At 45.4% G+C, this 25,881-nt stretch overlaps 1 long non-coding RNA gene across 1 annotated transcript; it reads right to left on the bottom strand.

Annotated features, from left to right (window-relative positions):
• LOC144173461 (uncharacterized) lies at positions 1-25,881 on the bottom strand. The gene is made up of 3 exons (XR_013323281.1): positions 25,630-25,881; positions 13,055-13,211; positions 1-122 (listed from the first exon to the last, which is right to left on the bottom strand). It is a non-coding gene; the product is annotated as an uncharacterized LOC144173461 (long non-coding RNA).

Below are 25,881 nucleotides of genomic sequence, written 5' to 3'. Positions count from 1 at the left end.
TTTAGGATGTAATCCGCCACATCCGTGAGTTTGGTGAGGTCGTTTCCATTCTTAAATTGAAAGCCGATGACCAGCTCCACTGTAACTGAACCCTTGATTTTGTCCGTTTGTTCTTTAAGCACCTGCCACAAATGTCAGTATCATAGGTTATTGAAAGCATGAGAACAGCACTCTACAATCCTTAAACATTCCTAGATACAAAAACACGAACACACAAATAACACATTCCGCTTGCTACTACCACGAACAGCAGACGACACGGCAATGAGGGGAGCAACAATTTTGTAGCGTGAGCTACATTGGCCGTGGTTGAGCACTTTCGCGTGGCTCCTGGAGAGCCGTGTTGCGCATGCGCGAGGAGCAGTGACGTCACACGGCGCACAGAACGTTCCTCGCCGCCCGGCGTTTCTGACGCACCCCACGCGCCCAGCATCTTCGCCGACCTCCATTTCGCAAGTGGCGGCCCGGTACACTTGATCACGCGAGGGGTGGCCCGGTGTGGAACCTATGGCTCGTGCTTCGCAGCAACACCGCCGTGCGCCTGTGGATTCAGCTTAGCTGTGTGGCAATTGGTGACGCTGCGCCGGAGGCGCTAGATAAATATACACGTGTCACAAAATGCGTATACCGTATGTGTGTCAGTGAAGCAGCAGTAACTCAAGCATGATAATAAAGCTAATCCCAGATAACCAGAAAAGCTAAGCATAACCAGCTGAACCTTAGCTCACGCTACGTATATTCTGTGATAGCCGAGCTATAAGCAAAAGGTAATTTTTTAGTTCGGCCGTAGGGGCCGCAAAAGAGATAATAGTAACTATTGCGGGCAGGTAGCGAGAGTTTTCTATGTGGGATGAAGGTCGGGTACGAGATAGTTGATCTTATTAGGACTGCATTCTTTGAGGTTTTTGGAAGACAAGAAAAGCGCAAAAGAACGGTACAGGATAAAACCATACGAGCGGCGCTGTATCTGGACGTATCCTCGCCCTCTCTTTTTGTCGCTTCGCGCAGTATGTTTTTAATCTACGGAAAGGAGACGACATTAGATAGATAAGTAATGCAGAACGCGGACAACCAATGCGCTGCTAGATTAATGGGCTGGTTATCGACAGATGGGACCAGGGGCGGTGTTCTCGTAATTTTCCGTTTCGAAAACATCCGTTTTGCGTCCCCTTCATCGTGACGTACTTTTGGTTAAGCAAAGGGCCTTGGATAGTATTGCAACTATTTTGGCACACGCATTTTAGCAAACCTAAACCACGTAAAACGGTGTTTTAAGAGTTTATTTGACGTTTTTTTTTGAAAATAAATTCCCGAGAGATTTCTTGTCCCGATGTTTAAAGTTTTAACCACAACGGGATGAACGTCCAAAGATGGCAGCTGCAGCCAGCTGTTTCCTGTGTCAGTAAAGTGTAAACAGTGCTACGGCTACTCAGTTTGCGCTTGGTCCTCGTTTTGAGGTAGGTAACAATGACCGTGCATCAAGGTAACCCTCCCGATACGTATTTCGGCATCGACGCACTTTCGGCATGCTGACGCGAGCTATTCGAAGAACCTCGAAAGGTGCGTTCCGCCGTTGAGAATTTCGTTGTGCCCTACAAGTGAAAAATTGGTAAGTGGTGAGGATTTTCATTTCTTGACGACGTACCTGTTGCTCGTGAAGCATGCGAACGTTAATCGGGTATGTGTAATCGTCAAGAACCAATACACGGCTACAAATTTCATGCTGAGTGCTTGTGTGATAGTGGTCGTCTCCTCGACAGCTATCGAGCTCGCAGACGACCGTTTATTTCACTGCTGGATGGCGTGGATACACCGGATCACCGAGGGAGCTGCGACAGCGATATCGTTTCGTCACAGCGACCGCTGAATGAAACCCACTGGTAGCAATGAAACAAAGGGTCCACATCACTTGGTCCTCGATACTGAGCCCACGCTGCAGCAGTCCAGGTTGGTTCCAGAGCACAGTCCTCTTCAAGAGGCGCAAGATGCTTCTGCAGCCATTTAGAATGCGCCTAGATTTCTTCCCGACCGCCTGTTCCACCGGCGAGCCAACAACAAGGCGACAACCGGAAAATTCATGATTGTCCTTCGCCTTTTTCAAATTCGAATCGACTGCTCCGAGAAGCCGCGAACTAGCTCCACCGCGCATGTGTTACGTCACATCCGGTTGTCCGCTTTTAGCCAACCAGGATTCGATCAAAACGGACACTTTTGAAAAGGACACAAAAGGGACAGAACACGACAATACCGCCCCAGAAGTAAAAGCAGGCCGATGACTCAATCGAGGCATGAGATCAAAAAAGTTTCGTAGCAAACAATTGATTATCACACTGCAAGGCGGGAGCCTTATGATGTTAATGGCTATTGGTTATGATATTAATGGTTAGTGGTTATAATGATGTTAATGCTGTTAATGGTTAATGATGTTATGTTAACCTTGTATTTGCTTTGTACGTGACGGTGCTAAGGGCTGGTCAAGCTGTCTATTACAGCTTTTCTACTGGCCCTGCCACTTTATTCGCAAATATCTGTATATATAGATGTACATAAGTGGAAATAAAGGATTCATTCATTCATTCATTCATTCATTCATTCATTCATTCATTCATTCATTCATTGATGGGAGACGCGTTCATCCTGAAGTTGACATAAAAAAGGCTGATATTAATGGTGATCATAACTTTAAATCTCATCAGACGTCCCCAACAAAAATCACTTCCGCATCTGCTCGCATCTTTGCAAATATAGTGGAAAGAAAATAGTTTTCCGCCACTCCTGTCACGTGACCGCCTCTTCTGTATCATCCGCTAGCCTCTCACGCTGTTTTCTTCCTTTCTCGGTCCACTCGTTTGTGCTTGTCATATTTAAAGTTTGCCGTGTTCGCAGTGCTGCGCCGTCTGTTGGAACTGTTGCGACTTGGCATTCGAGCTACGAGCGAGAGTCTAGTGGGCCAACACTGCTCGTATTTTCTTTTCAACAAGTTTTCTTTTTTTGTTGTCAAAAAATGCGGACACTTTTAATTAAAAGAACACCGCAAACACCAGATATGTATTGAAGTCCTTTCTCGATTGATTAATCGATGGAGTAGTCGATTGATTGTGGTGTTAAACGCGCCGAAACTACACAAGGTATGCGGGACGCCGTAGTGGAGGGCTGCCGAATATTTTGACCCCCGGGGGATCTTTAACGTGCACCTAAATCTCCAACCAGACGGGATTTCTTGCGTTTCGCCTCCATTAAAAATGCGGCCGCCACGGCTGGGAATCGAACCCGCTCAGAAGCACAACTCCTTAGCCACTGACCCGGCGCGAAGGGTTGAAGTTCTTTCTCAACTAATGTTAATTTTATCTTTTTGCAAAGCAATGTTAACAAATAGGAAGCATGTTTCCAGATTTATTAGATTCGACATGTTGTCACGGTTTACACGTCTGGTTCAAAATTTCGTTTTAAGTTTTAGCCGAGCTTCGGAATTAAGGGAGGGGCAGGCGGACGGACGAATAGACAGAGGGGCAGACGGAGGGATAGATGGCCGGAGAGGCGGGCAGACAGACAGACAGGCAGACAGACAGACAGACAGACAGACAGACAGACAGACAGACAGACAGACAGACAGACAGACAGACAGACAGACCAAAATTTTTGCATTTGATTAGCTTAAGAAAGACCATCGTCTTTAAAAGAGAAATCATGACTTGCTGCACATGAGGGACATTTGCGTGTAATTTTACGGTATACTCCTGTATATAAGAATCCTCTGAACTGTGATATAAGAATCCGACCCGCCGCGGTGGCTCAGTGGCTATATCGTCGTGGTGCTGAGCAGAAGGACGTGGGCTCGATTCCCGGCGGTGGCGGCCGCTTTACTGATGAAGGCGGAAAGCGAAAGCGCCCGTGTGTCCAAGATGTCGGCGCCCGTTAAAGATCCCCAGGTGGTGAAAATTAATCCGGAGCCCTCAACTACGGCGCGCCCCAACGCTGGTGTAGCGTCAGCGCGTTAAACCTCATAATCAATCAGCAATAGAAACAAAAATACAGATGCTGATCCCACTTCGGCTTTTTTCGCTCCTATAATGAGTAGTAAGACCTTAACACTGTCCCTAATGGGAAAGACGATTATGATTTCATTTATCATAGCCCTGCTCGCATTAGTGACAAGTTGGTTTTCCCGAGATGAGTAAGTTTTTCTGGATGCATGATTTGCCGCATGACCCACTTTCTGAGGTAAAAGAAATCCGCAATGTTGATTACCACTAAAGATTAGGTCAAGAAAATTTCATGCTACAAAAATACAGTTGACTATAAAGCGACCTGAAAATCGACTATTGGCTCTGAGGGTATATCAGCGTTACTGCACTCTTTGCTAAAATTGACCGTGTGCGTACCCCCAAAACAAGCCACTGTGGTGTTTTGTAGGCTCTGACCGTTAGTACAATTTTATTTGAGTTTTACAGCAAAATGCGGGGCGTGTGACCGAACTATTGAAGAGGTGCGGAAAATATCGGCTTCTTAGGGATTTTATCAGCCTTTTTGTGACGCACTTGCGCCTGTACGCTGCTGCTGGATATTTTTGTAAAGGCACAGTATACCGTCAGTGCACACGTTAGATTCAGTGGCATAAGCGCAAACAGGGTGATTTTCTTCGGCTACTTTGTGCTTCCAAAGGAAATAATAAAGCCGCTTTCTAAGAAAAATTTGGTTAAAACGCGAAGCTCACCACCGTGTAACCTGAGTCCAAGTCAAAGTCCAATATCCAAACTGTTTTGACCATGTCGGAATGACGGAGTCAGATATACATCGACTTCATAATGTGAGGAACCTAGGCTGGATGGCGACCACGGGAAGCGTTTCTATCTCGAGGCGCTTCACGTTTCATTATTATCATCATCATCGTATTGAACCAGTTGCGGAAACCCAATTGCGTAAAGTTGGCTTTTCTGCAGTGTGAGTGGTGTTGGAAAGTGAGACATAGAAAGTTCGCGTTAAAAATACAGACACAGATCTTATGCATATGTCATTTTGGAGGAAGCGCGAGAACAAAAAATGTTGCATAAATTCCAAGAAATATCTACGAATGCGTAGCATTTTTATGCCGCTTGTCTTGATTCTACGCATTAAAAATACGACCGCCATGGCGCTTTGCTCGGAATAAAGTGGCTTTTTCCCGAAGAACCCTGGCGTACGGTTGCGTTTTACGAGTTCGGGAGAAGCTGGGCGGCCACGCTCTCTGACGTTCTGTCACACAGCGCTTACGTGCGACTAAACTTTACACCGCACCCCATATTTCGCTCAAACGTCTCTCTAAATGTTCCCGAAACAATCACCACCCCTGAAAAGCGAGGGCATCGTTGCTGCAGGAATTTTCTAAGCCACAGCGTGCGTGTCTTTGCCTGGTTCGATGTTTCGAGGTACCGTTTTTAGATGCAACGCATCTCTTTAACTCGCCTTGTCCCGCGTCGTTGTCGCGGCGTAGTCCGCATCCCTCCCCCATTCTCCTCGCCGCGGCAGCTGCGCGCTCCGCCGCTCTCACCGCAGCGCCATCTGTGCGTCAGCGCGGTCAGCGCGCACCTTGCGCTCGGCTGCGCTCGCTCCCGTCGCCGTGCCAGCTGTGCGTTAGCGCGCAGCTTGAGCTCGGTTAAAAATTTACACCGTCTTCCCGCGAGGGGAACCATGGGGTAGATGCGACGCATCGGGGGTGAACATGTTGCGTAAATAGGATACACAACAACAGCAATCCACACGCTGACATCGCTAACATAACGAAAACGCAACGGCAACCCCAGATGCATTGCATCTACCCCATGGTACCCCTCGCGGGAAGATGGTGTAAATTTTTTTCTGATCATTCGTCGGTTGGCAGGGTGGCACTTCAAAAAAGATGTTTAGGCGACTCGTGTTCCACATTACCACTTTCCCCACAAAACGAATCAAACAACAAGAAAGCACAGAAAGGAAAGAAGGAAACACGAATACAAAATTTGTGAAAATAGAACAGCCGCGCAACGTCCTGCATTTGCACAAACATGCGTAACTGTTTAAGCAGCTTGTTTAGTCATAATGATAACGTAAATGGAGAGAATTGTCGGAAAAAAATGAAAAACAACAACACACAAACAACACAAAAAGGTTAAAAAACAAGCCTTTAAAAATGAACAAACAAAATCTAAAATAAGCGCCGTATAAACCAACCGCACAAAACGAAGAAAAATGATGAATCGCCAGAGCAACGACGAGAACGGAATATAAAAATTCTGAAAACAAGCCAACCGGGTCATCATCATCATCATCACCAGCCTATCTACGCCCACTGCAGGGCAAAGGCCTCTCCCATTATTCTCCAATTACCTCGGTCCTGTGCCAACTGTGACCAATTTATCCCCGCAAACTTCTTGATCTCATCTGCCCATCTAACTTTGTGCCGCCCCCTGCAACGCTTGCCTTCTCTAGGGATCCACTCTGTTACCCTTAATGACCAGCGGTTATCTTGCCTTCGCATTACATGCCCTGCCCACGTCCATTTCTTCTTCTTAATTTCTACTAATACGTCTTTAACACCAGTTTTCTCTCTGACCCACTCCCAACCGGGTAGCGCATTGTAGTAAAACGCATGCGGTGCCAACCGGGTAACGCATTGTATTTCCACAAAAATGCGGTGTTGTTCGAGCTTGTAGATTTCATCATCATCATCATCATCATATCTATGCCCACTGCAAAGCAAAGACCTCTCCCATCGATCTCCAATTATCCCGGTTCTTTGCCAACTGCGACCACTTCATCACCGCAAACTTCTTGATCTCATCTGCCCATCTAACTTTCTGCCACTATAGATTTCACCGATTGCTAAATATAGTGTATATAAAAAAATGGTCAAACATTTTATTCATACTTGTTCCCTAACACACATACTCGCGAAGCCAAGGGTCGGAACATTTATTCGTTTTTTGGCAAATGTAGTTCACCACTCACAAAAACAAAGAAAAACTACAAAGACATGAAATGGTTTAAGAAATTACGCTACTCAAAGCCAACTCTGGCTATAAGCAACCCGAGGTGAATAGTAGTGGCGTAGATAATTAGTAGGCAGTTCTGTGAATTTTTTGCTGAATTTTATGATCCCAGGCGCATCTTTAGGGGTTTGTATAAAACGGTGCAGTTTTGCGGGATACTTTGAACTTTGTATGATATCGTATCCGTTTGTAATTGGGCTGTTTACAATTTCTTTTACGTCCTAGTACAGAATAAGAAGCAGGGCACTACCCCTGCTACCGCATCATAGTAAAATATGTGATAGGTATCGTTCCAATGAGCCAGGTTTTCTGAATCAGTGAGTCAATACTCTTTCCTTGCAAAAATTGGAATATTGCTGCCTTCACTTTTAGCTGATATTATTGCAAGAAATTATCTGCAGAAACTCGGAAAAAACGGAGTTTAAAAACAGGAGTATAAAAATAGGAGTATAAATATAAAAGAGTATAAAAATAGGAGTATAAAAATGGCACCTGCTCTTTTTTCTCCACTAATGCGTAACATTATAACGCCGCTTGTCTATAGTGTGAGTTTTTACAGCCATTTGTTCGGTTTTATTAAATTCTGTTCAACCAATTATCTCCACTTCTGCTATTGTAACAATTAAAGATAACACTTCCCGGAAATATGCATTTTCGTGAAAATTGAGAGCGTTACGGGGTCGCCATTTTCGTTATTTTTTAGTACTTTTTCTGTTATTTTGGTTTTTCAAACTTACCCTCGACCAATTACATTCATTAACATTATCACAACAATTAAAGGTGCAACTTCCGCGAAATCCGCATTTTTGTGGAACTTGAAAGCGTTACACTTGATTGATTGATTGATAGTAGCATTATCCTTGAAACGGGGCGTTGACGTCATCTTAAAAAGAAAAAAAACTAACACATCTATGTTTTATACTTATCGTTTAATACTAGCGCTGCTCCAGGGCAAGCACAAAATAATTTTTCTTTTTCCACTTACAGGTGGTAACTGTCCTAGGCATTATTCCCCTCTCTGCTTTTCGACCACCAGCATTCAATCTTCTTTTCGTCGCCTCGACAGCCTTGAAGTAACTTCTTCTTTGCTACCCTTAAATCCTACGGCTTTTGGAAGCGGAATATTTTCCACTTGAAGATTTGGATGGATACACTCACGTTTTAAAACTATGTGCCGCATAGTTTCCATTTCTTTTCCGCAGACCACGCATACCCCATCATGTTCTGTATACTTCCCCAAAAAGCTATTAGCTCTCAAACAACCTGCTCTAGCCTCAAAAGCAAGCACTGCCCTTGAAATCATTGTATAAATTTTGTTTTCTGATCTCCAGTTTATCTGCCTTGTACATCGCTAACGACGTTTCGGCTTCTATTTTCGCTATTCGCCATTGTCCATTTAGCTTCCGGTTCGCCATTTTCTCTATTTTAATCGATATTTTATCTTTTTTTGATGTTTTTCTGATTTTTTATTTTTAAAATTTTCTTCCACCCATTATCTCTATTTACGCTGATATAACTACAGAAGGTGGAACTTCCGCGAAATGTGCATGTTTGGGTAAATGGTTCACTATTCTCGTTATTTTTTTGTAGTTTTCTTATTTTCTGGTTTTGCAAAATTCTTTTCCACCAAAACACTCGTTTACGCTATTATAGCGATTAAATGTGGATATTTCGCGAAATGTGCACGTTGTGGAGATGCAGGGCGTTGCACGGTTCGCCATTTTTGCTATTTTTTATGTTTGTTAATTTTGTTTTAGACATGCCAAAGTCACCTTTATTCCTAAGCCAGGTAAAAGCCTGGACATTCAAAATTTAAGACCTATCTCCCTCACGTCTTGTATAGGGAAGCTTTTTGAGCATGTTATCCTTAACAGGATTCAAACACACATGGAGAAACACCATCTCTTCCCAGACACTATGATAGGTTTCAGACCACACCTATCAACACAAGATATCATGCTCAGAATATCGGAAGAGGTGGTTAATCCATTACATAATAAACACACCCGTGCAATCCTCGCTTTGGATTTAACCAAAGCATTTGATAATATCGAGCATGAGGCGATTACGGCAGCATTGTCAGCTCTACAGGTCGGTGAGCGAACCCATAGCTACATCAAGGCTTTCCTGTCCAACAGGACAGCTGAGATTCATTTCGGGCAGCTCAAGTCCGACCCTTTCACCCTAGGCAGCAAGGGGACACCGCAGGGCTCAGTGCTCTCCCCCTTGCTATTCAACATCACACTCATACCCATGACCAAGCTGCTAGCGGCAGTACCTAATTTGTCCCACTCCCTGTACGCTGATGATATTACGTTGTGGACAACGAAGGGCAGCGACGGAGAAATAGAGTACACGTTGCAAACCGGAGCGGACATAGTCTCGGAACAGGCTAGGGCTATAGGCTTGTCTTGCTCTCCTAAAAAGTCCGAGCTCCTGGTAATGCGTTACGCGCCTGGAAGACAAGCCAAGGATACACCAGTCCCAATAGAAATCCGCATGAATAACGCACTAGTACCCGAAGTCCAAACGATCAGAATACTAGGGATGTACTTACAAAGCAATGGCAAGAACACCGCCACGCTCAGTAAACTGACAGCTTGTGTGCATCCGACGAACCGTCTAATTCGCCGCATAGCGAACAAACATACGGGGATGAAAGAAATAGACCTCACGAGGCTAGTTCAAGCCTTTGTTCTGAGTCGCTTTGTCTACTCCCTTCCATACCTCAGTTTACACAAGGCGGAGAAGGAGAAAGTAAACTGTTTGATTAGGCAATCGTACAAAGCAGCTTTGCACTTACCGAGGTGTACTCCGACTGATAAACTCTTGAAAATGGGCCTACACAACACCCTCGAAGAATTAATAGAGGCCCATAGAATCGCTCAATATGAAAGATTATCGAAGACCCCGACAGGACAGTACATCTTAAAGGATCTAAGTATATCTTACGAAGGAAAACACACAAGGGAGAACCCGGTCCCTCGAGATATATTTAAGCACCTCACTATTAACTCTATTCTTAAAAATATGCACCCTATTCATCACAAGGAAAGAAGAAACGCTAGAGCCAAAGCACTCGAAAAACTGTTTAAACACCACGAGGAGGTAGTCTACGTGGATGCAGCCGAATACAAAGTGCAGGATGCCTTTGCAGTTGCAGCCATCGACAACAAACTCAAGCACATCACCGCAGCCACTGTTTATGGCAGGCGGCCGGAAGAAGCGGAAGAGGCTGCAATTTCTGTTGCAATTATTAGTACCAAAGCAAAATTTATCTTCAGCGACTCCAAAACGGCTGTGCGTAATTTTGCGAAAAACAAAATTCACGAAGCGGCATCTCAAATTCTATTACGAAATCATTTCGAACCTCGCCAGATCCAGATTATCTGGATTCCTGCGCACTCGTCCCACCCAGAGAACGAAGCGGCCCACAGTTTTGCCTGCGAACTCGTCAACCAGGCGGTGGACCAATCGTGCCTGCGAGGGTCTAAGGAGCGTATGGTTACTTTTCAAGAAATTACATCTCACTTCAGAAATGAAAGACTGGTTTACCCTGCGCCTCATTATTCCCTAAAGAAAATCCAGCAAACGACATGGAGGCAACTCCAATCTCATACCTTTCTAAACCCTTATAAATTGGCCCTAATGTACCCAGGTCTGTACACCCCAAAGTGCAGAATATGTGAGGCCGAAAAAGCCGACCTAGCCCACATCTTATATGAATGCCTTGAGCTCCAACCTAAAGCCGAATGGCATCTCTCTAACCAAATAGAGTGGGAGACTGCGGTGACCAGCTCCAAGCCTGAGACCCAAATTCAGGCCGTGGACTGGGCTTTAGAAGTCGCCACGAAGCAAGGTCTTCTGGCCACTTCACGGTGTCAAGAAGAAGCCCATCATTAATCAAAGTCAATGATTATTGACTAAATAAAGTTGTTCCTCCTCCTCCTCCTTTAAAGCTCTGTTGACCAATTATCTCCGTTTACACTGATAGCACAATAAAGGGTTAAGCTTTTGCGAAATGTGCACTTTTGGGGAAATGGAGGGCGTTAAATGTTTCACTATTTTTGTTATTTTTTGTTATTGTTGTTATTTTTTGTACTTTTATTATTTTCTGGTTTTTCAAAATTATTTTCTACCAATTACACTCATTTACGTTGATATAACAATGAAAGGTGAAACTTGCGTAAAGCCTGCATTATTGCGGAAATACATGGCGTTACACGGTCCAGGCCGCGGGTGTACTCGGCAAAGAATACTGCGAATGAAAAAAATTCCACATTCTTTCCTTAGCTCAAAAATTTATGCCGTAATTGGCATGGCCCCCAAATATTCCCTATTTTCATACTTAGTACTTTATTGAATGCTTTAACAGCAAGACGATCAATGTCCAATCTTTATTAGTGAAGCCAGCTTTCAGCAGTGTTTTCCAGAACTACTACTACCCAGTTCTGTGGGTGGAAAATTTCATGTATACGACGCTTGGCACCCAATATTTCCCGTGTTTCCATTCTAATTCCCCAAAATTTTCAGTTTGATGGCAGAGCTAAACCAGGTTATTAAAGGAAAACGAGCACGAGATCACAGTGTGCCGTTAGGAATAGCTAATGCACGTTTTAATTTTTCACCGCGAGGGTACATGTCCGAATATGCCACCAGTGACACCTTAATAGCAACACGCGCAAATGTTTCCTGACGGGTTCACAGCTGCAATAATTTTTTATATTTTCGGCGTGAAATGTGTACCGAGGTGTGTTAATCCACGCTGCTCGTACTGCTCGCGCAGCCAGGTCATTGTAGGAGAATTTTCGTTATTTACGTAACAAGAGGCCGAAAGGTATGAGGTAAAGCAGTACCGTATTTGGGGTTATATTAAAGAACCCAGTAGCTGTCGCTGTCACACGTAACTGTCGTAAGGAGAAAGGTGGAGTCACCCCGCACGACCCGAAACCGCAATTTTCGTGCTCGTCTGGGAACGGGTAGAATAAGGTTCAGCGCTCTGTCGTTAGCAAATGCCAACTACCAAGAATTTTTTCTTTTGACTTAAGCCATGGCCCAGGCTCCCACTGCTGCGCCATAAAGCTGCCACCGTGATCGCGAGCAATATTTCTTGCAAATTCCTACCGCGCCAGTAGGACATTATTGTAGGGAGGTTCACAACTGAAAACGAATCATACAATCACAAAAAATAAGTGATATCACAGTGGAACAGCAAGTATCAAGACAGTACAGTGGGGAATGGATGGCTATTACACACTAGATAATGAAGTAATCAACGGCAGTCTGAAAATTATTTGCAGTAACGACGTCACTGGGGAGACCACTCTAGTTATCAATTGTGTTTGAAAAAAAAAGAACATTTGTAGGCATTAATTCGGCACTAATACGATCTAATTTGTCTTGGGTTTTCTCGTCTCGAAGTGACGTATTGAGGCTCATTTAAATAGATGCCTTTATTAATTCCTGTCTTTTCACTTAAATGTTGTGGAGAAATTTTAATATTAATATTTTTCTACGCGCTGCAAGTGTCTTCCTTCCAAGGCCATCAACAATAGTTGTACTTCTAACAGTAAAATATTAGTTTGCTGTAACGAATCGGGCTGCCTGTTTCTGGGCGCGCTCTGACCTGTCTATTTGCTTTAGTAACGGCATTCCGTGCTTCGCAAGCATATTCAAAGGCTGGCCCAATGTTAGTCATGAACCAAGTTTCCTTCAAGTCCATAGGGGCATACTCAAATTTTCTCTAAAAATAATACAAAAAACAGGAGCTTTTGTCGCAACAGTGTCTACGGGCACAGACCAATTCAAAGTTGAAGATTAAGTGGCACTAAGAACAAAAGTGCCACCCTCATGTTATCGTTTTTTACTTAAATGCATGAATTACGCATCGGTTAGTTTTTGTTTTTAACTTTGATATTGTGTTTTCTTGTTTTTTATATCTTTTCTGTGTGGTGGGCGGGGATGAGAGACCCCTTAGATATAACATTATGCTTACACCACTTTGTTCACAACATTACAGAGTATAGCAAAAGGCTCACTTCCCCACTCACCTTTATCAAGTCAAGTTTGGTGTTCGGGGCCTTCAGTACAGGAGGATCATCCCAGGTGTGCAAGATACCATAGTGGTGTATTTGGTCATCCCACAATTTCTTGAACTTGCTCTGCCCTGTCTCATTACGGAGGGCCTTAGCGGTGTCTGCAGCGTACCTGCGGCATTAGAAAAGTCCTCGGGTGTTCAAGCGTTCCTCCCATAGCGGTTGTGCAATCGAATGTAGGAGACGAAAGACAATAAAGCAAACCCACATTATTTCCGATTTTTTTCCCCTGTCTGCACAAAAAATATAAATGCGCAATGCCGCTCGCCAAGCGGCTGAACATGGTAAAAGAACAGCTCGGTACGCTGAAATACACACCGAAAGAAATCACACAGAAAGAGCGCTGACTCTTTCTGTCTGCGAATCCTTGCTGCGAATCCCTGCGGGATAAACGACAGCATGGGCGCTAGGAAAGCTTGAGTGCGCAAATATTACTTGTACAATTTAAGGGCTTTCAGAGCGACATTATAGGCGGTGTCTTTGCCTTCTAAGCACGCGCAAATGACAGGTTGGCGGCGTCTAACACTCCGTTGCGCTAGAGGGAGGATTGAACGTGTACGACTCATGGCTCGATGCCACCTGTCCGGTGGCCTGAGTGGTCAAGTGGACTGCGTTGGTGTGTTACACAAATACTAGGATGCGTAGGACGCGGGAGTTAAACAGACAGCTCCATGTTTATCTGTCAGACTAAGTTCCAGTCCTTCCAAGTTTCATTAAGCTAATTTGCTAGAAAGTATGCTCAGTAGAAAATTACAAACAAAAGTGTTTTGTGTTACGCCCTCATTTGTTTCCCCATGTCGATGTAGCAACTCGCCCAGCTTTTCACGCTGCTGCGGGTTGATCATATGCCTATGCCTGGGTGCAGCAAAAATGGATTGTACATGCCCTAATCTCAAACACTTCGTTGCGAACGTATATTACACACAAACACACACACACAAACACACGCGCACGCACATACAAGCGCACACGCGCACACACACACAGCACGAACGCTCACACGCACAAGCGAACACACACGCACATGCGAACACACACATCACAGACACAGACACAGACACACACGCGCAAACGCACGCAGTTTTATATATATATATATATATATATTATATATATATTATATACATCACCATCATCCCCAGCCTATCTACGCCCACTGCTGGGAAAGGCCTCTCCCGTTAATCTCCAATTAACCCGGTGCTGTGCTAACTGCGACCAGTTTATCCCCGCAAACTTCTTGATCTCATCTGCCCATCTAACGTTCTGCCATCCCCTGCAAAGCTTCCCTTTCCTAGGGATCCACTCTGTTACCCTTAATGACCAACGGTTATCTTGCCTTCGCATTACGTGCCCTGCCCACGTCCATTTCTTCTTCTTAATTTCAACTAAGATGTCCTTAACACGCGTTTGTTCCCTGACCCACTCAACTCTCTTGTCCCTTAATGTTACACCTATCAACTTCCGCTCCATTGCCCGCTGAGTCATTCTCAATTTAAGTTGAACCCTCTTAGTCAGCCTCCAAGTTTCTGCCCCGTAGGTGAGTACCGGTAAGATGCAGCTGTCATACACTTTCTTCTTCAGCGACAATGGTAGGCTACCATTCATTATCGGCGAATGTCGGCCGTATGCACTCCACCCAATTCTTATCCTTCTAATTATCTCTTCCTCATGGTTGGGATCCGGGGTCATCACGCGGCCTAACTAGATATATTCGCTTACCACTTCCACTGCCTCGCAAGCTATCTCAAACCGCTGTGCTATCACGAGGTTAATGATCATTACTTTGGTTGTCTGCGTATCAATTTTCAGGCCCACGGTTCCACTCTGTTTGTCCAGTCCGGAAAGCATGCTTTGCAGTTCCTCCCCCGAGTTACATAGCAACACAATGTCATCAGCAAATCTGAGGTTACTGAGATATTCTCCATTATCCCTTACTCCCACCTGTTCCCAATCCAACGTTCTGAATACTTCTTGTAAACATGCTGTGAATAACATTGGAGAGATTGTGTCTACTTGTCTGACACCCTTCCTTATAGGTATTTTACTGCTCTTCTTATGGGGGATGATGGTAGCTGTCGACCCATTGTAGATATCCTCTAGTATTCTTGCATAATGCTCATCTACCCTCTGGTTCCGTAATGCCTGAATGACTGCTGAGGTTTCGACCGAGTCAAATGCTTTCTCATAATCTATGAAGGCTATATATAGGGGTTCAGTATATTCAGCGCACTTTTCTGTCACCTGATTGATCGTGTGACTATGATCGATTGTTGAATAGCCTTTACGCAACCCTGTTTTTTTCTTTAGATTTTATATTACACATTGTGTTTTAGAGAAGACTTTAAGTAATGTTAAAACTGAGCTTTCGGATTTAGAATTGATGTTCTTGCGCGAAGTGGTCAGAGGCCGCGGAGAACACAATAAAATAGGTTCGAAGTGCCATTTACCAAAATATTTAACTATACTTTGTTGATTACCTTTTTATTATTAGGGGTAGGTGTCTGATTGTCATGAGGAAATTGTAGAGGATCATCAGTCAAACCGATAACCATCATTAGATTTGCGAAATTGTAATTCTGTGCAGAGCTAGAGCGCTCAGAACCTCAGCGCTCCAAATGAGCGCAACGGGCTTCGTGCGGAAGCTGAGCGCCGCAAATCCGCGCCCACGTGCTGATGTCACTCGGAGCTGGACACGTCACCCGCTCACCGTGCTTTATCTTCGGCTTTAACCGCTGTCACCAGGCCTGACTTTCATCAGTGGGTGCGAGGGCTCAATAACGAAGTAGAAATTTCTTGACTAGTACGCGTCGGGGTGGCTCAGTGACTAAGGCGTTGTGCTTGTGAACCCAAGGACGCGTGGTCGATCCCGGCCCTGGTGGATGCTTTTCTGATAGAGGCCAAAAGCGAAAACACCCTTCTTTCAAGATTTCGACGCACGTAAAAATTCCCAGGGGGTCGAAATTAATCCGCAGCCCTCCACTACTGCGAGCTTCTCAGCCAAGGTGTAGGTCCGGAGTGTTAAGCGCTCCAATAAAAAAACTTTCTTGACCAGTTGTCGCCTTGTGCCTATCAAGCCGAGCTTGCTGGACAAACGGGACATCATAAAAGCAGTATGAAAAAATTAAGCCATTCCATCCTGTGAAGAGAGACGCCCTGCGAAGATCGAAGGATTTGACGGAGTGCGGGAAACAAACCTCGTTTGTTTGTAATTCGAGATTGAACATACCACATACCCATTTAGCTGAATAAAATTTGGAAGTACTCGAGATTTATTAACCCAATCCGCTCGATTAGTGAATACACCGGATTCTTAGCATTCGGCTGTTTGATGTCCACGTGTAAGCCTCCCGCCAGCACAACGGACATGTCATCAGTGAGGGCATATAACCTATAGCTTCGCGTGCGCCCTCCCTTTTTTTCCCCCTCTAATCCCCGCACGTGCACGCATAAACCGACCAACGCTTATTTGCGCATGCGTAAACATGAGAGACACCGGTTAATAACAGTTGTTAAAGAGGGATTAGCGGTGTCGGAAAGGAACGCCGGAGCGGCGATGAGTAAAGCGACTTCACCGTAATGAAAACTGTGTGTGTGCGTGTGTGGGGAGGTTGGACGTACTTCTTCGCAGTAGAAGGTTTCCAAGCTTGTAACAGGGTCGCCTTTTTAGCGTTTTAGCATTAGCATTACTAGGTTCATCGAATGAGTTTCCGTTGGCCGGGGTCGTACGATGCTATCGTATTCATGCTTTAGGGTTGTGAATCATCATTGGTGGCGTTGGTTATATTGTTGGTGGTACAAACGTTGGTGGCGGCAGAGCCCGGGGAACGCCTTCCTATACAGTTGGAATCTGTAACAGCAATAAACTGGAATGTGAAAATTCGGCGGCGCACCGGTAGTATATCCGGCAATTGTAGTCCCGCGGTTCAAAGAAAATACGCAATAGTAACACGCGCCGCCTTTACACTATGGGGTTCTTCATTTGTGGGTGTTGGCTAAGAGATTGTTTTTATCCTCAGCGGCATATAAAACCGTTTCTTCCAGTATTGCTCCCTCGGAAGGCCATCAGCCTTTGGACGGAATGCATGGTAACTTAAGAGCTGCGGTTCAGCATGCTGCCTCCACGACAAGGTACCGTAGCACGCCTCACGTCGTAAGATTTCAACGTAGATGTCCAGTGAAACTGTTTTATAGAAACCGTACTGACTGGCTGCTATATCCACCTTGGTCATCTAGGGAACTTGTACACTTAAAGTGACCACATTTCCTCAAGGCTTTTGCAATGATGCAGTTACAGTTACTGCAGGTTCCTAAATTCTTGTTGAGGTAATTTGTCTGACCCTTGATAAAAGTGGCTGTAGATTACCTGGATGGTAGTGAGACTCACGCGGATTGGACTATATTGTTAACAGATTGCGGCTAGCTTGCGTTCTTTGCAACAAACATCAGGTTCCTCACAACCGTAAGAAAGAAGACAGGACTGATCCTTGGGAAGTGCCCCGCTCTCCCAATAGTATGGGGCCCGAATGAATGTCACCTCTCCTGAGCTGGCTGTTCTCGCCATTAAAAAGTCACTCACATAGTTGTAGGTGCACTTTCCCACTCCGAGCAGCTCGAAATTCTGTAGTATGGCCGAGTGCTTGACTATATTCATTGATTGTATGATTGGACGCGCCGACGCAACGCAGGCGATGAGGCGTGCCGTAGTGGAGGGCTCCGGATTAATTTTGACCACGCGGGGATCTTTAACGTGCGCCGACATCTCGTACACACGGGCGTTTTTGCTTTTCGCTTCCAGCAGAAAAGCGGCCGCAGCGGCCAGGAATCGAGCCTGCGACATTGTGCTCAGCAGCGGAACGCCTTAGCAACTGAGCCACCGTGGCGAGTGCTTGACTATATTAGGTGAAGTGTGGCGAGTGCTTGACTTTAGTTAGGTGAAGTCCCATGATGGCCCTGGTATCGTAGGAAGAGCTGTGTCGCCCCTCGATGGTTTTGTGCCGTAGTTGTAAGAGCACGTCTTGCGTCGAGAGACCTTGTATGAAACCGAACATTGAGTCCGGGAGTAGGTGTTCGTCGTCCACGTAGTTGTTGAGTCTATTCAAGACCATGTGCTCCAAAAAGTTTACCTAAGTATCACGTCTGAGAGATGGGTCTTAGGTTCTCAATCTTGCTGCTGAGCACGAGAACGCGCGGTCGGTTCCCGGCCGCGGCGGCCCCTTTTCTGATGGAGGCGAAAAGCGAAAACGCCCGTACGTGCGAGATTTCGGCGCACGTAAATATCGGTCAAAATTATTTGAGTCCTCCCCTACGGCGCGCTATCGCCTGCGTTGCGTCGGTGCGATAAACCCTACGATCAATCAGACTCTCAATCGTTTAATTCTTGCCGGGTTTAGGAGTGATTACGGTTTTTGCAGTTTATCAGTGCTACGTAAGGGTACCTTCCCTCCAGCATTTATTAAAATATTTAGTCAGGGCCGTAACGGAAACATCTTCCAGGTTCCTGAGCGTCTCATTAGTGACGCCTTTCTGCGTCTGGAGCCAATTTGTTTTCGAGCTAAGACACTGCTGCTCTCATATCTGCCTCCGTGAAAGATTCATCCAGTATTCAACGTGTCTCTCACGGGGCTGCCTCCGAAGCTCAATGAGATACCCAGACTCAGTCATAGTCTCTATGCAGACGACATTACACTGTGGGTAGCAGGAGGCAGCGATCGAATGATTTAAGATACCCTACACCAAGCGATAGAAGTGCTTCAGAGCTATGTTATCCCTAGATATCTTCGCTTCTCACCGCAAAGATCGCAACTAGTCATCTATCCCAACGGCCGTCAGCCTGAAGGTCGGCAAAGAACCTCAATCACAACCAAACATGAGACTGCGTTACCAACGCAGACACCATCAAATTATTTGGCCTTCAAGTCCAAGCTAATGGCTACAAAACGGCAACTCTCAAACAACTGGAGAAGCATGCGATGCAAGTTAGCCGGATTATATCGAGAATCTCCAATAGATATCAAGGTATGTCTGAAAGCAGCATCAGAAGACTAATTCATGCTATAATCATCAGTCGAATTGCAAATGCTGCACTGTTCTTACAACTCCGAAGACTTGAAACGAAGAAATTAAATGCACTAATACGCAAGGTATATAAACAAGCTCTAGGCATCCCTATCTCTGCCCCGACACACAAACAACTCGAACTCGGTATCCACAACACACTGGTATAAACCATCGAGGAGCAACGCACGGTGCAACTCGTACGCGTCTCATCTACAGGGGCAGGACTAAAAGTTCTGAGGGATCTTAGAGTAGAGATGAACGCGGAGAATCCCGAGCAAGTCGGCCTTCCAACTGCTCTCAGATCGCGCATAAAATGTATTCCTCTCCTTAGAAACATGCGTCCCACCCAAGGGAGCTGCGAGGTTTCGGTCCAGGTGCTAGTCACCTCCCGAGGCCTCCAGGTCGCTGCGGCCCTGTGGGCAGCCGCCACGGTCCCATAAGGGGGAGCTCTTTAAATAAATGCTCTCTCTCTCTCTCCCACCCAAGGCACAGTACGTAGGCGAGCCAGATTCTGCGCTTTGTCCAAGAGACTTTTAGCGGAGTCCAATGCCTGGTACACGGATGCAGCCAAATACCGAGAGAAGAGGGCCATGTGTTTTGCTGCAACCAAATGTCCAGGAAGGCAGCAAGTGGCTGGCCAAATTGTAACTACGCAAACGGTGGAAGCGGATGAAGCGGCTATCGCCCTAGCGATCTCCAACATCAAAACGTCGGAGGTGGTAGTATCAGATTAGCAGGCTACCATTAGAAATTTTACTAGAGGACGTATATCGCCCAAGACACTTGCATACTGAGACCTTTATTCAACATTGACAACCTCGCCGCAGTTACACTACTGTGGGTCCCTGCACACGCTACCTTGAAAGGCAACCAGGAGGCACATGAGTTGGCTTGCGCTCTCACCAACCAAAACTACTCGCCACTCGCCTCCACAGACACTCATCGAGAGGGCGGCAGCCTTCTAACGTACCTGGAAATTCTCAACTACTATAGGGAAGGCAGACGATCATATCCCGGCCCCCTCGAGTCCATCGATAGAAAGCCGGCTGTAGCACTACGACTATTACAGACCGATTTGTTTCCAAACCCAGCCTTGTATCATCATATATATCCCGACCTATATGAACCGAAACGTAAATAATGTTGTTCAGGTTGGGCGGCACTCTCACACACGATGTGGAAGTGCCCGCATATCGCTACGAACACAAAGGAACATGCACACATTTGCTAAACATACAAAACAATGTGCAGTGGGAGGCCGCGCTGCGCAGCTGTACCGCTTAAGATCAACAGGCCCTGGTACGAATAGAAAGGAAGGCCGCTGACTTCCATTGGGTCGGCCGGACCCCGTGCAAGAAAGAAGACACAAGACCAGTCTTCTCATTTGGGCCCAATAAAGTCTTTTCTCTCTCTCTCCTTACAACCATGACGCGCAAGACGCTGCTGCTGCTGAGGCCGCCTTCACGAGAGTAACTTTCTGTGCACCATCTTCACAGGTACAGTTGCCGCTATAAGTCATTTGAACAAGGATTTGTGTATTTTGCAAAATATTTTTCTTACTGGCTTTAGGACAGCCCTTCTGGGTTTACAGGAAGCTTTTCCTATTGGAGAGGATTCCTGCTAACGCACACCGCTGCAGCCAGGCAGTTTCCGGAAGAAAAAAATCCAGTAAATGTACGAGACCATGTTCCAGTTACTTTTCGTGAAACCTGTACGTTAATAACAGATTGGTGCGATAAATTGTGGTTATCATGTCTCGATCTTCAGCGGGGCTCCTGCTTCCAGGACTAATAGTGAAGGGTTTTTTAGAAACAAACCTTTCAATGTGCCGAGAGTTCGTGCACTTCATTCAACGGGGAACTTTGGGAGTCACTAAACAGGATGAAGAGTGAACGCCTCACAGCCATCGGAAAGGGCTTCGCTTGCAGCTTTCTCTACGACATGTAACGGTATCGCGATAGGAGGGGTTAGGAGTTCTGAGTTCCCACTGGCATAGCCGGGCGTGGAGGGCAAGGTACAGTTTAACAGCAGGTATGCCAGTTAACTCCACCCAGAGCTGCTCGAAATGCATAAATATAAATCAATTTCAAAAGTGATAAAAGTAATCGAGATCCGTAGTCAGCTATTTCATCCACGCAGAAGGTGGAAACGGTTCATATTAAGTGCCCCCCTCTGGGTTTTAGGTACACACACTGTGGTTATCGCCTAGGTAAACAATTTGTCTTGATTCCCCAAATTTGTAGGGAAGAATAATGACATCGCTTCACGCAAGAGCGATATAATAGGCCAGGGGTCGGCAACTTCGGCCGGCGGCCCGCATTCGTCTCGTGGGGCAGTATTATGCGCCCCCGCACGTCGTCAGAACCCCCCTCCAACTGTCTCTTCTTATTTAAAGGCCGACAGGCCAGTGTTTACCTCTAAAGGAGTTGATCGCTTTCAGCTGGCACTGTCCCTGGTCTTCACACTTAGCCAGATAATTGTTAAGTATTAGGAAATATTATTACTAATTTGCTAATTTTTTATCTTTGCCTAGAAAGCCGACTCTCCCTCCCACTACAGATTTCTCGTCCGACCCTCCGCCGTGTCGTCTTCATGCAACTCGGCCCTCCGCCTCAAGTGGTGGCAGACCCAGTGCTACGCAATGAACAAATGTTGTTTTTGGGCATGTTCAAATAGATAATTTGCAGGAGAAATCACTGCTTACCGAGATTACTTAAACGTTTTAGTCTCGGTGCCGGAGCAAGTAGGCCACTTGTCTTTAATCGAATATTTCACGCTTTGATAAAACTACTGCAGTTTATGTCGCGGTCTAGTGGTGCAGGCTTCCTGGATATGAGACTGCAATTTGTGTCAACGTTCTGCAAATTATAACTTCTTGACAAAGTATTGATTAAGTAATGGAATGATATCTCTTCCAGAAGTACTGGTGAAGTAAGGCGTGGTATCTCTTCACGAAATGTTAAGTAATGGCATGATATCTCTTCACGAAGTGTTGGTTAAGTAATGACATGGCATCTCTTCAAGAAGTGTTCGTTAAAAATTGAATGGTATCTCTTAATGATGGGCTGTTTAAGTAATGACGCAGCATCTGTGCACGAAGTGTTAGTTAAGTAATGGTATGGCATCTCTTCACGAAGTATTGGTTAAAAAAGGGAATGGTATCTCTCCACGAAGTGTTGGTTAAGTAATGGCATGGTATCTCTTCACGAAATGTTAATGGCATGATATCTCTTCACGAAGCGTTGGCTAAGTAATGGCACGGTATATCTTCACGAAATGTCAGTGGAGTAATGGCATGGCATGTCTTCACGAAGTATCGGTTAAAAAATGAAATGGTATTTTTTTACGAAGTGTTAGTTAAGTGATGGGATAGTATCTCTTAACAAAGTGTTAGTTAAGTAATGGCATGATATCCGTTAAAGAAGTGCTGGTAAAAATGGAATGGTACCTCTTTACGAAGTGTTAGTTAAGTAATGGCACAGTATCTCTTAACAGATGGTTGGTTAAGTAATGGCATGGTAACCCTTAAAGAAGTGCTGGTAAAATAATGACATGGCGAATAAAAAGTGTGGTAAGACGAGAACGCCAGGAAAAGAACCAGACAGGACGAGCGCTAAAAAAATGGCATTTGTATTGACTATGGTAGTATTTACCACCTTGCCCTTAAATATGTGCGTGGAACTCTGAGCACTACTTTTAGCTGACGAGGGTTCTGAGATGTAAAAAAAGAAGTCAATTTACAGCAGAGAAGAGCAGCAAGCCTAGCCGGTGCATAGCTCACAAGAGGTCCCTTGTATTTAAAAGAAGATTAGTGGGGGTGCTTGAAATGCAACCATCGTAACAGCCGTTATAATAGAAACAGCGAAAGTGTAAGCAGTTAATTACTCGCAAGCTACTGATATTTTGTTATAGCCGGTAAAATGAGGTTGAAATTTCTGGTCCTATTACCTTTACAAGTTCTCTGTAAGCGATATTATAAACACTCAAAATGTTTTTTAGTGCTGTAACTCACCAGAGGCGTTTGCTCGTCTAAACCAGACGCAACGCTTAGCACTTGAAAAAGCAAACCCCAAGAAAACAGGCACCTTGGGAGTACTTGCGCTTATATCAATTTTTTCAGCATCTCACCTAGTAGATATCTGGGGGGCGTATTCCCAAACCATATCCCGTAGGTGCCCAGGCCGACCACACCCCCTAAGCAGGGGCGCAGCCAAAGAGATAAAAAAAATTGCAATTTTTTAACCTCCTTGGACGCAGCACCGTGACGTCTCTACCTATATGTGCGCGACTTCATGCGAGGTGGATTTCTTCTTTTTTTCCCCTCCCCTTGTTTCGACTGCTGAGCAGGCGGCCGATGGTTTCGCTCCGTGGGCGGGGCTGGCCTGCGGCGCTGGGGAAGCTGACGCACATGTGGTAGAAGCTAACCTTTTGTACCTGAGCCCCTGATCTCTCCGCGCTCTTCTTGCGCACCTGCAAGTTGACGCTGACCTCCGATCGTGTTCTCAAATAAGCGCTCGACTCGGTGCTCGAAGTGCGCGCGCGCGGATGGACCCTTTCACGCGCATGTGGCAATTATACACGGTCTGGAAAGCAAACACCCTCATTGAAAGCTCATTCTACAGCACACAGAAGGGTATACAATTGAGTTGGGTGCTGTTTCACTATATACACACCTCAAAACACGATTCGGTGCTGCAGGTAAGGATTACAAGAAAGGGAGCCAATTACCCATGACTACATTTACAAACTGTCCTACTCTTGCGAAATATTACAGCTGCATGAGCTGCTACATTTTGGCACTTTCATAAGCACTATTATTTTGAATTTCGTTAACATTAACTCCATTGCAATATTCTTTATCAGGAACAGTGCCACTAAGGAAAACATTGACATTTTGTTAACAGCAATGGAAGGTGTGAATCGTTCTTGCAAGGGTGATACATTGATAAGAAAGACACCAGCTCAAACATACACGTTTTACACTCGGTCATGAATTCTGCATAATTTACACTGCTGGTCATAAGAATTTAGGGAAACAATATCGAAAACATATACCAACCAAGGGCTAAGTAATAGTTGGATTGTACAGCAACTGAAGTACTCTAGGAGTTTAGTATATGTCTTCTGTACAGGGCTCTTGACCACAGTCTCTTCACTGACGCCATAAGGGCGCAGTTTGATATCAGTAATGATGCGTGCTACGACTCACGCTGTTGCCAATGTCGATTAGTTATTTTTAACAATTTGTGCTTCATGCACACAGAGATTTTGCTGCATAAGATACGTTATTTATAAATAGACAGCTCCAGCAGGATCCAAATGGCGCTGATGCCCCCCTGTAATCGGGAAGGCACACTAAATCGTTACCACTTAATTTGGCTCTGTCCATTACTCGACTGTAATCGCCACCAGCTTTTAACTCTAGGTCCCGCCCCTGTGACTGAACAGGAACATGTTAGTCGGGTCCGTGACGATCCCACCGCACTAGAAGCAATTACCGAGTACGCCCTTGAAAACAGACTCTACAAATTGGTGTAGCAGCCTGGCTGACTTTCCCGTTCGGTATACAATGTGAACTGTCTGCAGCGTGCACTGTTTTCAGTGTGAACCGCATTGTCCACAGTGTGAACTGTACGTTTAAGTGCGAACTGTGCGTTTTGCTGCCACTGACTGACTTTTTAATGTGTTCATTTTGCAATTAGGACCCCAAGACTGCAACTGTGTTCATTGTGCGAGTTGTGACCTTCCCCTTTTCTCCTCATCCTTGCTCCCCCAGGGACCCATGGCCTCTCATTTAATGCAGTGTTACACTCACTGAGATACGTATATTCTTGTCGCTGGGACTAATGAGTAGTTGCACGTGAGCTTGAAGTCACGGTAGTCGCAGCAGAGATAAAACTAAGTAAAAAAGTCATCTCCTTGGCGCACTATTTTTACGATAGTGATCTCGGAGTCCAAATAGCGGCAAAAAATTGTCACTATTAGAGATCCATTGATGGGTATAGATGAGCAGTTTGTGTCTGTTTCCTGCGACGCATTTTTAGCTACCACATATATATATTTCTGTAGTGTCTGGCCTTTTAATTCGCCAGCATTGTGTCACAGCTCGTGCCTCATCTGTAAGCCACACACACGCAAAAAAGTATACAAATGTATAAACAAGAAATAGCAGGAATAAAAATATAAATAGTACAACAAAAGTTGCCCGCGGAGCTAAACCATCGGCCACCCGCAAAGCAGCCGAAACGAGGGGAGGGGGAAAAAAGAAAAAATCCACCTCGCATGAAGTCGCGCCAATATAGGTAGAGACGTCAGGGTGCTGCGTCCAAGGAGGTTAAAAAATTGCAATTTTTTAACCTCATGGGCTGCGCCACTGCTTAGGAGGTGTGGTCGGCCTGGGCCTCTACGGGATATGGTTTGGGAATACGCATCCGGGGGAGGGGGGAATGTAAATGTTGGTACATGCGGCTTACTGATAATCAAATGAGACTCCATATTCCGTAGCTCCACTGGAAGATTGTGCTTGGGTGCGAAAAAGATCGAAGCTAGAGACGTCGTATGCTCCGCTGAAGTCCTCCTCGTTGGGCTCGTAGTAAGCGCTTGTGTAGAAAAGTATATCGCACATACCATCGGGCGGGTACTGGATCTCGTGAAGCGCGCGGAAGCTAATGGTGCAGAGGAGCAAGGAATTCTTTTTTGTCTTCGGCCCTTCAGTCGACGGCTCC

The sequence above is a fragment of the Haemaphysalis longicornis genome, unplaced genomic scaffold (assembly GCF_048455015.1).
Source record: "Haemaphysalis longicornis isolate Haplotype H1 unplaced genomic scaffold, Haemaphysalis longicornis Haplotype H1 scaffold_3, whole genome shotgun sequence".
NCBI classification, from domain to species: Eukaryota; Metazoa; Arthropoda; class Arachnida; order Ixodida; family Ixodidae; genus Haemaphysalis; species Haemaphysalis longicornis.
The sequence above is the reverse complement of the archived record's forward strand: the minus strand, read 5'-3'. Positions and strand labels throughout refer to the sequence as shown.